We start from the raw sequence: 11,334 nt of genomic DNA on the forward strand, positions 1-11,334 counted from the left end.
AAAAAAAAAAAAAAAAATCTCTATCCTCAAAGAGTGGATCTGTCCTGCTCCTTTGGATCTGACCAGTCTGTGGTTCTGGGGCCTGCAGTTTGCATGTCCCCTCTGGCTATGGCCTCTTTATGGCCTCTATCTTAACCACTTTCTCCAGTTAATATCTGCAGAATTTTCTGGCAACCTTTCTGTCCCTAGCAGGCCTTGCAGCTGAGCATTTGGAGCATGAGGTATATTGCGGTCTTTCCCAAGGCAAAGTGGATCCTTACCGCTTTTTGTTTTGTTTTGTTTTGTTTTTTTTTGTATTAGGGATCTAACTCAGGTTCTTGTGCCTGTGACTCAGGTGGCAGAACCACTGAGCTAAATCCCCAGCCCTCTTATAGCTTTTTGTATAAGAGGCCCTTGAACTTAGTTTGTGTTTGTTTGATATCCATTGCTCTCCAGGCTGCAGGACCTTCATATGCACTGATCTTAGGACAAGGATGCTGTTTGAGTCTCTGCAGTGCCGCAACTGTGCACACTGGCCTATCCCACCTCACTCTGCCCTGTCATGGGACTGCCCTGTGGCTGGAGTAGCTGTGAGTTTTGATATTCATCACTGAACTTTGTCCAGCTCTTCCCCCAGACATTTCAGGGATAGCCAGCCACCCACACTGTTACTGCTGGGGCACACTGGGATGCTCCGGGAGGAAAGGACACCTTTGTCATGCCACTCAGGGTGGTGGTGGGCATGTTTAGCTCATTTAATCTTTCAGACTCCGTTCTTAATCTGTTTATTAATCTCAAGTTCAAGTTTCCCTTGCTTCACTTTGCCATGAGTTGAATATCTCTGGTTGAATGGGCCACCATAGCTTTGTGGAACTCTCTAAAAACACAAATCACCAAATTCCAGATTATTCACAGATATCTGGGAATGGTTGTTGACATGATTATTCAGTGAGCGTATTGCAGTCCCTGAAGGACCACCTCATTTTTCAAAGGGAGCCCATAGTATCTTTCTTTTCTCAGGTTAGATATGCAACATTTCTAATGCTTACTTCCAAAACCCCTTTCCTAGAGCACAGAGCAGGTAGGTGTTGGAGAGCAAGTGAGACTCAGGCCCTGGAGAGCTCACTGCTGCAAGATACGAGGTTGCAAAAAGTGCACATCCAAGCTGGGCATGGAGGCTCAAACCTGTAATGCCAGCACTTAGTAGGATGAGGCAGAAGGATTGAGTTCAAGGCCAACCTGGGCTACATAGTGAAATTTTTTCTACAAATAAAAACTAAACATAGCTGTAACCTCACTGTATACAATTTGTACAGCAGTCCTTGCAACAATAGCTTTTGCTTTTCTTCTTCTCCAGATAAGCCAGATCCTGTTCACCTCAGAACAAGATTTCTTTTGGTTGTTGCGGGCATTTCACTGCTTCTGAGTTACTGTCGTTCTCTTCAATATGATCATTCTCATCTGGGTTCTCACTGGCCATCGGCTCCTCTTGAATGGCCTCACCATAGGGCTCTGTGTTGCCATGATCGCTTTTATCCCCTGCCAAGCCTCAAGGTCTTCTGCTTGCTTCTCTCAGGGCTGCTAATTTACAATGTCTTTTGAGCATTTTTTCTTACCCTACACCTTTAACAGCAATGTCACGGTGAAGGTGGCTGCACAGCCAATGGACAATCTCCTCAGCATTCTGTCCTGGAAGCTCCAGCCGGGGCTTAGTGTGATGTTCCTTGACTATCTCTGCCTGGAAAACTGATCTTCCCAAACTCTACCAGCAGTCGCTTCTCTAGGTTGGGCAATGGAGACATTGTGATGCCTGATCTCCTGTTGTGCTTTGTTCTTTGCCATTAACACCTACAAAAATCAAGCCAGTGGTTATCTCCTGCAGGGTCTGGACCTGCCAACATTTCTGGGCACATGCAGAAGGCCTCCTACTTTCACTGCACTCTCATCAGATACTTTGTAGGTCTGCTCACCACTACTGTGGCATCTCACAGCCACCGAGCCACCCAGCCTGCCCTCCTCTACCTGGTGCTGTTTACCTTATTGCTATTCCTTACCATGGCCTATTTAATGGGTGACCTACAGTGGCTGAGCCATTCTACTCCAAGTCCAGCAGCTCTTGATTCTTGGAAGTATGATGGGTCGTGTTGGAAGTGACCAGAATGGCCTTTGTGTCGTTCTTTTCTCTCACTGTGTGGTTTTGTTTCCTCTTAGCACTGGCTCAATAACTCAGTACCTGTGTAAGGAAGTTTGCCTTTGACAAACTCCTTGAAAGGAACCAGTGTTTTTTTGTTTCCACGTCCTCAACTTTTATTCCACTTTCTACCAAGGTTGGATTCTACTCCTCCCTCCAGTAAGTAAGTAGACTTACTGCCCCTGCTAGGGTCACCAACACCTCCTCTCCTTATTCTTCCTCTTTCTTCTCCTCCTACTTAACCTCTTCTTCATGGTAGTGGCTGAACCTCGGTCCTCCCATGCCAACCACCCACTCTACCATTGAGCTAAACCCCCCAACTCAACAAACTTTTTTTGTGACAGGGTCTTTCTAAGTTAACCAGACTGGCAAAGAATTTGCAATCTTTCTGCCTCAGTCTCCCAAGTAGTTGGAATAATAGGTGTGAGCCCCTACACCCAACTTCTCAACTTTTAAAATCATTATTGTTATCATCATCATCATCATCGTCATCATCATCGTCATCGTTATTATTTTGAGACAGTGTCTCATTATGTGGTTCAGTCTGGCTTTAAACTATGTAGCCCAGGCAGGCCTCAAACTCATGGTGATCCTCCTGCCTCAGCCTCCCAAGTGCTGGAATTATAGGTGTGCACAACCACACTCAGTTTAATTGTCAAATTATTAAATCACATCTTTTAGTCTTCACCCAAATTGACCTACTTCCTAGTATTTGGCTAGTTTCTGTAACCCTTAAAACCTGTGATTTTTGTTGACTTTTCTTGTTTCTTGATGCTTGTCAGGTACTTCCGTAACTTTTCATTATCCAACCAATTCTTAAAAGTCCATATTCCCAGAGTTTTGTCCTTGACCCTACTCTCCTGCCTGTCAGCTTCCTTCCAGGAACTTTTTCATAGGAGGTTTGGACAGTGGCCAGTGGCTTCTCATTAGATCTTGGTAGAACCAGAAATCATGGGGTCTCTTTGATTTTCCACAGGGCTCATGGTCTTGACCCATAGGAATAAATTTTTAATTATGGGAATTCAGGTGTTGGACTGTTGGTGTCCTGGGTGTAGGAGAGTCTTGTATGTGACACTTTCATTCCTTCATAGGAGGCCAGCCCCTTCCCTGTTCCAGGACTTTGCCTTGAATGGTACAGAGCTGTGGCTCATAAAGGCTGAGTATCTACTGGGGTGCTCCATGCTGTATTCCAGTGTCTTCCATGTCAACACATGTAGCTCTGATTCATTTCTCTTCACTGCTGAATAGGCTCCCACTGCATGGCTCTATACCATATCCAGTGTCCTGCTGATGAACATGGACATTGTTCCCAGTTTGGGGAGATCTTTCACAGCACTGTGTGCCATTGTCACACTTGTCTCCTTGTACGCATGTGCAAGAATTTCTCTAGGTTGATATGCACCTTGAGTAGTTAATGCCAGTTTGCTTCTCAAACTTGTTCCACTGTGCATTCCTATCTACTGCCACTGCTAGGATCACCAACACTTCCACTCCTTCTTCATCCTTCTCCTCCTACTTAACCTCTTCTTCATGGTAGTAGCAGTAGACGTGCTTCCCAAGGTTGTACCACTGGGCATTCCTATCAGCATGCATCATAGTCCTGACACTCTTCAACAAAAGGCAAACGTACAAGCCCTATACACCTCAGCCTGGCCATCTACTTCCTTCTCTTTGCTCTCAGGTCATTGTGTGTGGCCAGAACACTCATGTGGCCATGTGGGAATCACACCAGGCTGCTGCTTCACCTGGGCCTTCAGGACTCTGTTGGGGTTCTTGCTTGACCCCTCTGGGAGAGCTCCCCACCCCTACTGCATAGTGAAGTTCTTCCCAACCTTCCCAGGGCCAGAACTCTCTTCCTAGAAATGACCAGTGCCAAGGCCAGCATTGCACTTTGTGAGACCCAGTGCTAGTAAAAATGCGGATCTCTAGTTAACAAACAAAAACCTTTTTCTTTTTTCCCCCCAAGGTCTCTCTCTACCTGTAATGAGTTATTGAAAGTTGCTCTTTAGTCTGTGCATCCTAAGGCACATGGGTTACTTATAGCTCGAGTGCAGACCCTTACATCACTTGGTCTACACACTCAGCCTTGGTCCTTCTCATGCCTGGGCTCAGAACCCTGCCAAGGCAAATGTAGTCACTGGGTGATGCCTGAGGGCAGGCATGGAAGGTGGGGAGAAGGCAAGAGGAAGGACCACAAGTGAATGGAGGCTCCCCAGCCCCTGGCTCTGTTGTCCTGTCAGACTTTACCTATAAAACACAAAGAAAAACTTACTAAGAGTGTCAAGATGGTGATTACAGAGTTAGTCCCAAGTGTACAGCCTTGTACAGCTGCATTGGTTGCTGGCACCCCTCAGACAAGTGCCCAAGGTCCCCTCTCCTCCCCTTTTCTAGATTTTCTGGAGGACCCCTATGAATGTGTTGAGTCTCACTGGCACCAGCATCATGGTTTTTGCAAAAAGATCCCTGAACCGTTACATTTGTCTATTTGGTGTTGTAATCTTCCCTTTCTCCCACAATGGCCTCAGCCACTTAACCTAATTATTCTCTTGGTTCTCTTCATTTTTGTTGGGCATCACAGTATTTTTGTTTGTTTTAGTTACAGGTATGTCCCTAAGGCTTCAGGTACCAAACAATGTTTTAAATTATTTAGTGGAGAGCTGGGTATGTGGTTCAGTGATAGAGTGATTTCCCAGCATCTGCAAGGCCCTGGGTTCTATTCCCAGCCCCCAAGGCCTGTCTGTCTCATAGCAGCAACAGCAGCAGGAGCAGCAGCAATAAAAACAGCAACAACAACAATTCAAATGAAAACCAACTATTCAAAAGGAAAAGCACAGGCACTTGTATTAGAGACTAAGCCAGTAAAACTGTTCAGCTAGGCCAATGTATGATTCCTTGTCTAATCTGGTGAAATACAAATCAGCCTGATAATCACTGGTGAAATAAAGCAATTAAAACTGTTCTGGGCAGGGGACTGCCTTGCAAGCACAAGGACCTGAGTTCGATCCCCGGTACCACAAAAAATAAAATAAAATAAAACTGTTCTACAAAATAATCATGTCAATTTAGGAAATAGTGCAAAAGTTCTGAAACATTTCTGAAGGAATTTGTCATAAAAACTGTAAACTCGTGCTCACTTCAGCAGCACATATACTAAAAACTGTAAACTTGCTTTCTCAAAAACTGTTGAGAATGGAAAAGTTAAGCCAGGTCTGGTCACACATGCCTGTAAGATTATGAGTTTGAGGTCAGCCTGGGCAACTTAGCAAGACCTTGTCTCAAATTTAAAATAAATAAGTGAAAGGGGCTGGGGTTGTAACTTGGTGGTAGAGTACTTGCCTAGCTTATATGAGGCCCTGGATTCAATTTCCAGGTCTATGAAATAATAGTAATAACAATAAATGTCTTATTCTGCTCTATAGGAGTGAAGACACTCTCTTTAGAAAATGAACAGAAATTGGATTTGGGTCAGAATGGAAAATTTGAAAAGAATTCCTGGATTTCCTGAGATTGAGTGCCTAAAGACTTTGTGGAAGAAATCCTCTTTGTGTGTATTCTTCTGTTTCAAGGTAACTATTCTCCATAAAAAAGATGTTTCTAAAAATAAATTTGCTTTCAGTTTTGTTTAGTTTTGCTTTTCTTCTCCTTTTAAAGTGCCAGGGCTAATGGTGTTTTTGCTAAACCTATCCAGTGGAACTTTCGCATACAATGAGACTTAGTTTCATGCATAAAAAATGTTAAAACATTGTAAATTATCTTTAGCCTATGTTTATATGATATGTATGAAATAAATTAATTTCTTGTTCAGACTTGGGACCCATTCCTAAAATAATCTCATTATGGACATGCAAATATTCCAATCTAAAGAAATCTGAAACACTTTTGGTCTGAAGCATTTTTGAGGGTTACTCAACCTGAAACTGGGTCCTGTGCAGCTAGCAATAGCACTTTCTAGAAAGAAAAAAAAAACTTTGTAAAGAAAGCAATCCAGAACACCACATTTTTGTTTATTTAAAGTATGGCTACTCATTTATATAGTTGGTCATTAACCATTTCATGATGTCGTCTGGGGAGTCAGATTCCCCCTTTGTCTCGTGACAAACTGACAGCAGCAGCTTGCCCTGCTTGGAGGTGGGGTGACGTGTAGATGGAAGCGAAGCCATGAGGGAAGTTACATTTCTGGGGTGTGCCTTATGCAAGACTTGTCTAAAGCACATTCCCATTTAATCCTCATAACCATGCCATCTGATAGTGGGGAAACGGAGTTTCAGAGCAGGGCAATCACTTGGCCAAGACCACAGAGTAGGGAAGCCACAGATCCCTCACCCCACCCTGAGTCTCTGGAGAAAGGTAGAGAATCAGCAGTGCTGAGCTCATTGTTGGGGAGGCAGCTGAGAGTTCTGGAGGAGAGTAGCTTCTAGACTGGCTTCTCCTTTCCCTGTTCCCCTTTCTACGTCCTTGGTCACTCTGAGCCATAAGAAGAGGAGTGGCTGCTGTCAGAGGCAGGCTCCTGAGTGTCCTGTGCCTGCTGCAGAGCCTTCCACCAGCCACAGAGCTTTAAGGGAAGTTCAGTTTCTCTGATGGGGAAGGTGAAAGCAGCAGGACTCCCCCATGCAGCTGATGTGAACAGCGAAACTACTGCTGACTACGACCCTGAGACCAGGGAAGAAGTGGTTCCTCCAGAATCATAGCAGAGCCTGGCACCAGGACTGAGCTTCTTGTGGCCTTTGCCAGTCAGTACGTGCCACACAGCTGCAGATGGCTAGCGATGACATCCATGGGGCTGGGGGACATTGGCATCTCAGCATCATCCTTGTTTTTTAGGAGCGACATTCTCCTTGGGAATTGATCATATGTTTCCAACATTAAATTAACCCTTGGAAGTTTGAGCTCTTGGAACCTTGGATAAGAGCTTTGTGTCTCACCCCAATTTTTTGCCAGATTCTTCATGATGAATAGGTGGGAAAAGTTAACTAGAAGTTCTGCAGAGCAAGGCTTACTAGCTTTATTTTTGTGGCCTGAGGGAGCTAAGAAAAATTCCTAAATTCCATGCCTGAGGAGCTATGCTGTGGGGAGAATCCAGCTCAGATGAAAGATGAGAGAGCTCACACTATCTTCAGATCACCCAGCAGGCTGCTACTGCTCTATCTAGGTTCCTACAGCTCATCTCCCTGAGGTCCTCTCTCAACTGGCTTGCTTTGACCTGATCCTTCAGGGACCAGCAGTAACTCTGAGATAAGAATACAGCGAGCCCAAGTGACAAAGATGCTAACTCTGACTGTTGTCCTGGTCAATTACTGAGTTCCCCACAGTCTTTCAGATGCCTGAAATCAAGCCCAGTTTACATGCTCTTAGTACCTCTCAGCTCACTCCTGGCATCCCTAGGAAGCTTCCATTTTTTACTTTCTTTCTTTCCTTTTTGTTTTTTGGTACCAGGGATCGAACTCAGGTCCTTGTGCTTACAAGGCAGGCAGCAGCACCACTGAGCTAAATTCCTGGCCCTAGGCTTCCATTTCTTTTGAGTCTGGAGCTGAACCTGCCCCCAATTCATACTTGCCCAATGGTCCCAGTCCCCTTTCAGCTCCTGAGTGGGCCGTGGTCTCTGACCAAAGTGCTGACCTGACTCCCTGTACTTTGCGCTCTTCCCAGGAACCTTCTTACTGTCTGAACCATTCCGCATTAAATGCATTCAAGGAAAATCCTGTTGGTCGTGACCAGCAAATACACTTTGGCAGGTGGGTATAGGGTGGGACTAGAGTCAGGTCAGGTGGAATGAGAAGAGGAGCTGGACATAGGGCTCCCCAGCACTCAAATCAAGGAAGTCTAAATCTTAAGTGCAGTCCACAGCCTGAACACAAGGAACACAGCCAAGAAGTCAATCTCGGTGAGTCACTTGGAGGGAAGTAATCAATTACAAGCAGAAAGCAGAGCTCAGATAAAGCAACTGAGGGGGCTCAGGCTCCTACACATTTCAGATGGGCACATGTGGGAGATGCAGCCATGGACCCCAGTCCTACCTGGAATCTGCTGCTTGCACTGTGATTCATGGTGCACCCTATCCATTACTGTCACCTTTATGCCTGCTCTCTCTCTTCTACCTCCCAGTCCCCTGCTGAACCTTTCCTCTCACCCCTGCACTCCTACAAGTCCAGTCTTTGTTCCTGGTCCGTGTTGTTGGATCTTTAGCCCAGGTTTGTGCAGGAGCTGCCCTAAGACCAAGAACAGAACCTCTAGTCTTCAGCAGAGACCCTGGTGTGGCCTGGGGCTTTGCTTAAATCCTCTTGGAGCTTAGCTAGCCTTGGCTATTTTCTACAAAAGAGGCCAGCATTCACATAATTGTCTCTGGTCTTGGCCAAGTTCTCAGCTGCTCCAGCCTTGTATCTAGCCCTGCCCTACCCTGTCCTGAGCTCTCTCTTTCTTCATTTAGGGATGGAGTTCTCAAATTCTACCTGGCACTCAAACTGGCCAGCCCTGCCCTTTCTTCATGGCCTCTCAGGATGAGGCTGTGAGAATCATGAGGGCAATAGCCTTATCCATCTGTGCCAGAACATAATAGTTACCCAATAAACATGAACAAGGGCTTTGGCTCCCATGAAGGAGGTGGATGGTCTCAGAGTCTAGGCCTCAATCCCTCTGCTCTGCATGCTGCTTGGACACACACTTGCCTGGGGTACAAGGGGCACATTAAGTGCCAAGGGCATCTAAGGTCACCAAGGATAGATCTGAGCTCTCAGAATTCTGCTTCTTCTCCATATGACTCTGCAGCTCATTCACTCCCTTGTTTATATCCCAGTGACTGTGAGAGCTCTCCTGGGAAGATTGCGTTCTGCTAAAAATACATGGATTATGTTGGGGGAATGCATGCTTGGGAATGTGCCACTCTCTGTGCATATGCTTGAATGGCAGAGGCCATTCAGGGTTGCCTTAAACACTCAGGTGGCCATTGTAGGCACATGGTTTCAATTAAAATTCTTCAAAAGGATTCCCCAGGTTGCCTGACCACATGGTGAGAACACTCTCCTGGGTGAGAGCTCTAGCAGGTTGGTCATTTCTACCATCTGCGGTGCTGAACTCCATCAGGAACACCTGGGAACAAGAAACATGCTCCTGAGCTCTGGGTTTTCAGACACAGGGCACCCTGGAGCAGAGCAAGGTCTTTGGTGTCTGCAAAAGTCACCAGGGTAGTGATAATGACCCAGAGAAAGTGCAGACAGACTGCCACGCACGCTCCCATGCCCACCCTGCAGTCAGCTCTCCCCAAAGTCACGGTGAACTTGCTGAGGAAGTGGAGCCAAGAAAGCCACAGAGGAGAAGACAGCTTCACTGGAAGAGCGATCTTTTTTCCCCCAGGCACACCTGAAAATCCACCTGCAGGTGATTTCTGCAGACCAGACTGTTTTATGGATATCTGTGAAAGAATGTGTGATTTAAAGGAACACTCAAGACACTGCCCATCAGGAGGCTTTTTTTTTTTTTGGTCTTATAAGTAGTGATTGGATTTTGAATTAGGATTTCCTTTAGCAACACTAACGCTATCAAGGAAAATTCACTGAGGGTGAGAGCAGATCATACATGAGATTGGCATCAAGGTGAAGGATTGCATTTTTAGCCTAGTCTACACTTCGCTTTACACGTATTTTTGGGCGCTGCCACCATGGTAAATCTATGTGTGCTTAAATGCAACAGAAATTGATTCTAGAATTGCTGACCTGTCTACTAGAAGGGAGAGAGCTCCAGATTTGGCTTGAAGTTGTCAGCCTCGGGGTACCTCCACTGGAGTGGCAGTTTGACCTGAGAACCATGGAGACTTTAACCAGGTCAGTGTGGTAAAGGTTGGACCTGGGTTCCTTAGGCAGAGAGGAACACCTTGCACATAGCATTGATGTCGTGATTCCAGAACTTGACAGTTCACTGAGGATTATGTAAGGACCTCTTGCCTGACAGCCCCAACCGGAAGGATAAGCCCCAGTGGTTCAGTTCCTTCAGGAGCTCATGTGGCTCAGCTCCATCCTCTCCATCTCATCCAGTTCTTCAGAGATGTTGGGAATCCTCCCAGAGTGAATCGGGGAACATTCTCCAAACAAGGCTGGAACGACAGTGGTGTTATTGCCCCACCACGGGGTGGACACCCCCAGGATCTTGGGGCAAACCCTGTGGTCCTAGTAATAAGCCAGCCCTTCTGCTGTTGCAGGGAGCAGCTGTTTCATCTGTGTCACTGCCCTCTTCCTCAACAGGGCAAACCTGACACAGAAAGCATGGTCGCTGCCCTTAGGGAATGTGGAACAAGTAGGAGAGGTGCAGTGGAGTTGGTAATAAACTCCTGGATGGCAGAGCAGATTGAATCTGTAGGTTGTACAACCAGACCCCACACCTTCCCTCGCCCAGGAGAGCAGAGGAGTGACTGATGTTCACCAAGAGGCCAAGGCTGCTTCCTCCCAGCCCTCCTCCTCTTGAACAGCTTTATTGAAGTATAACCGGGGAACAGTTGACTGCACATAATTAGTCTACAATCTGAAGTTTTGACATATATCTACCCCTGTAAAAAAAAAAATCACCAAGGTCAAGACAATTACCATACCTATCATTTGACTTTATTCTGTTTTGACACGATTTGAAATTTCTCTCCTTCCTGCCCATCTTGCCTCACTTCCAGCCAACTACTGACCTTCAGTTAGTTGCTAGAGATTAGCTTACGTTTTCTAGAATTGTATACACGTAGAATCATAAAGGTTGTGTTCTTTGTCATCTCTCATTCCACGGCATTATTTTAAGGTTCACCCATGTCATTATCTTTATACTTTGTTTCTTATTATTCCTAAGTAATACTTCATTATATTATTATATCTCAAATTTGTTTTTTATTCATTTTTTATGGATTTTTTTGAGTTGTTTCTAGTTTGGGTGCAATTACAAATCAAGTTGCTAAAATATTCATGTACAAGTGTTTGTGTGAATGTATGCTTCCCTTTCTTTGATAACTACCTGGCAGTAGAGTGGCTGGTTTATATAGTACATGTACATTTAACTTTTAAAGACATCGCTGAGCCGGGTGTGGTGACGCACACCTGTAATCCCAGCACTTGGGAGGCTGAGGCAGGAGGATCACTGTGAGCTGTGAGTTTGACACCAGCCTGGGCTACATAGTGAGTTCCAGGTCAGTCTCAACT

The 11,334-nt window shown here is 45.6% G+C and overlaps 1 pseudogene; it reads left to right on the forward strand.

Moving 5' to 3' along the window:
- LOC104854085 overlaps window positions 1-2,114 on the forward strand; it is an 18,836-nt pseudogene extending 16,722 nt beyond the window's left edge.
- The last annotated feature ends 9,220 nt before the right edge of the window (window positions 2,115-11,334 follow it).

Source organism: Fukomys damarensis, unplaced genomic scaffold (genome assembly GCF_012274545.1).
Source record: "Fukomys damarensis isolate Sample0158 unplaced genomic scaffold, DMR_v1.0_HiC HiC_scaffold_32, whole genome shotgun sequence".
Taxonomy (NCBI): Eukaryota; Metazoa; Chordata; class Mammalia; order Rodentia; family Bathyergidae; genus Fukomys; species Fukomys damarensis.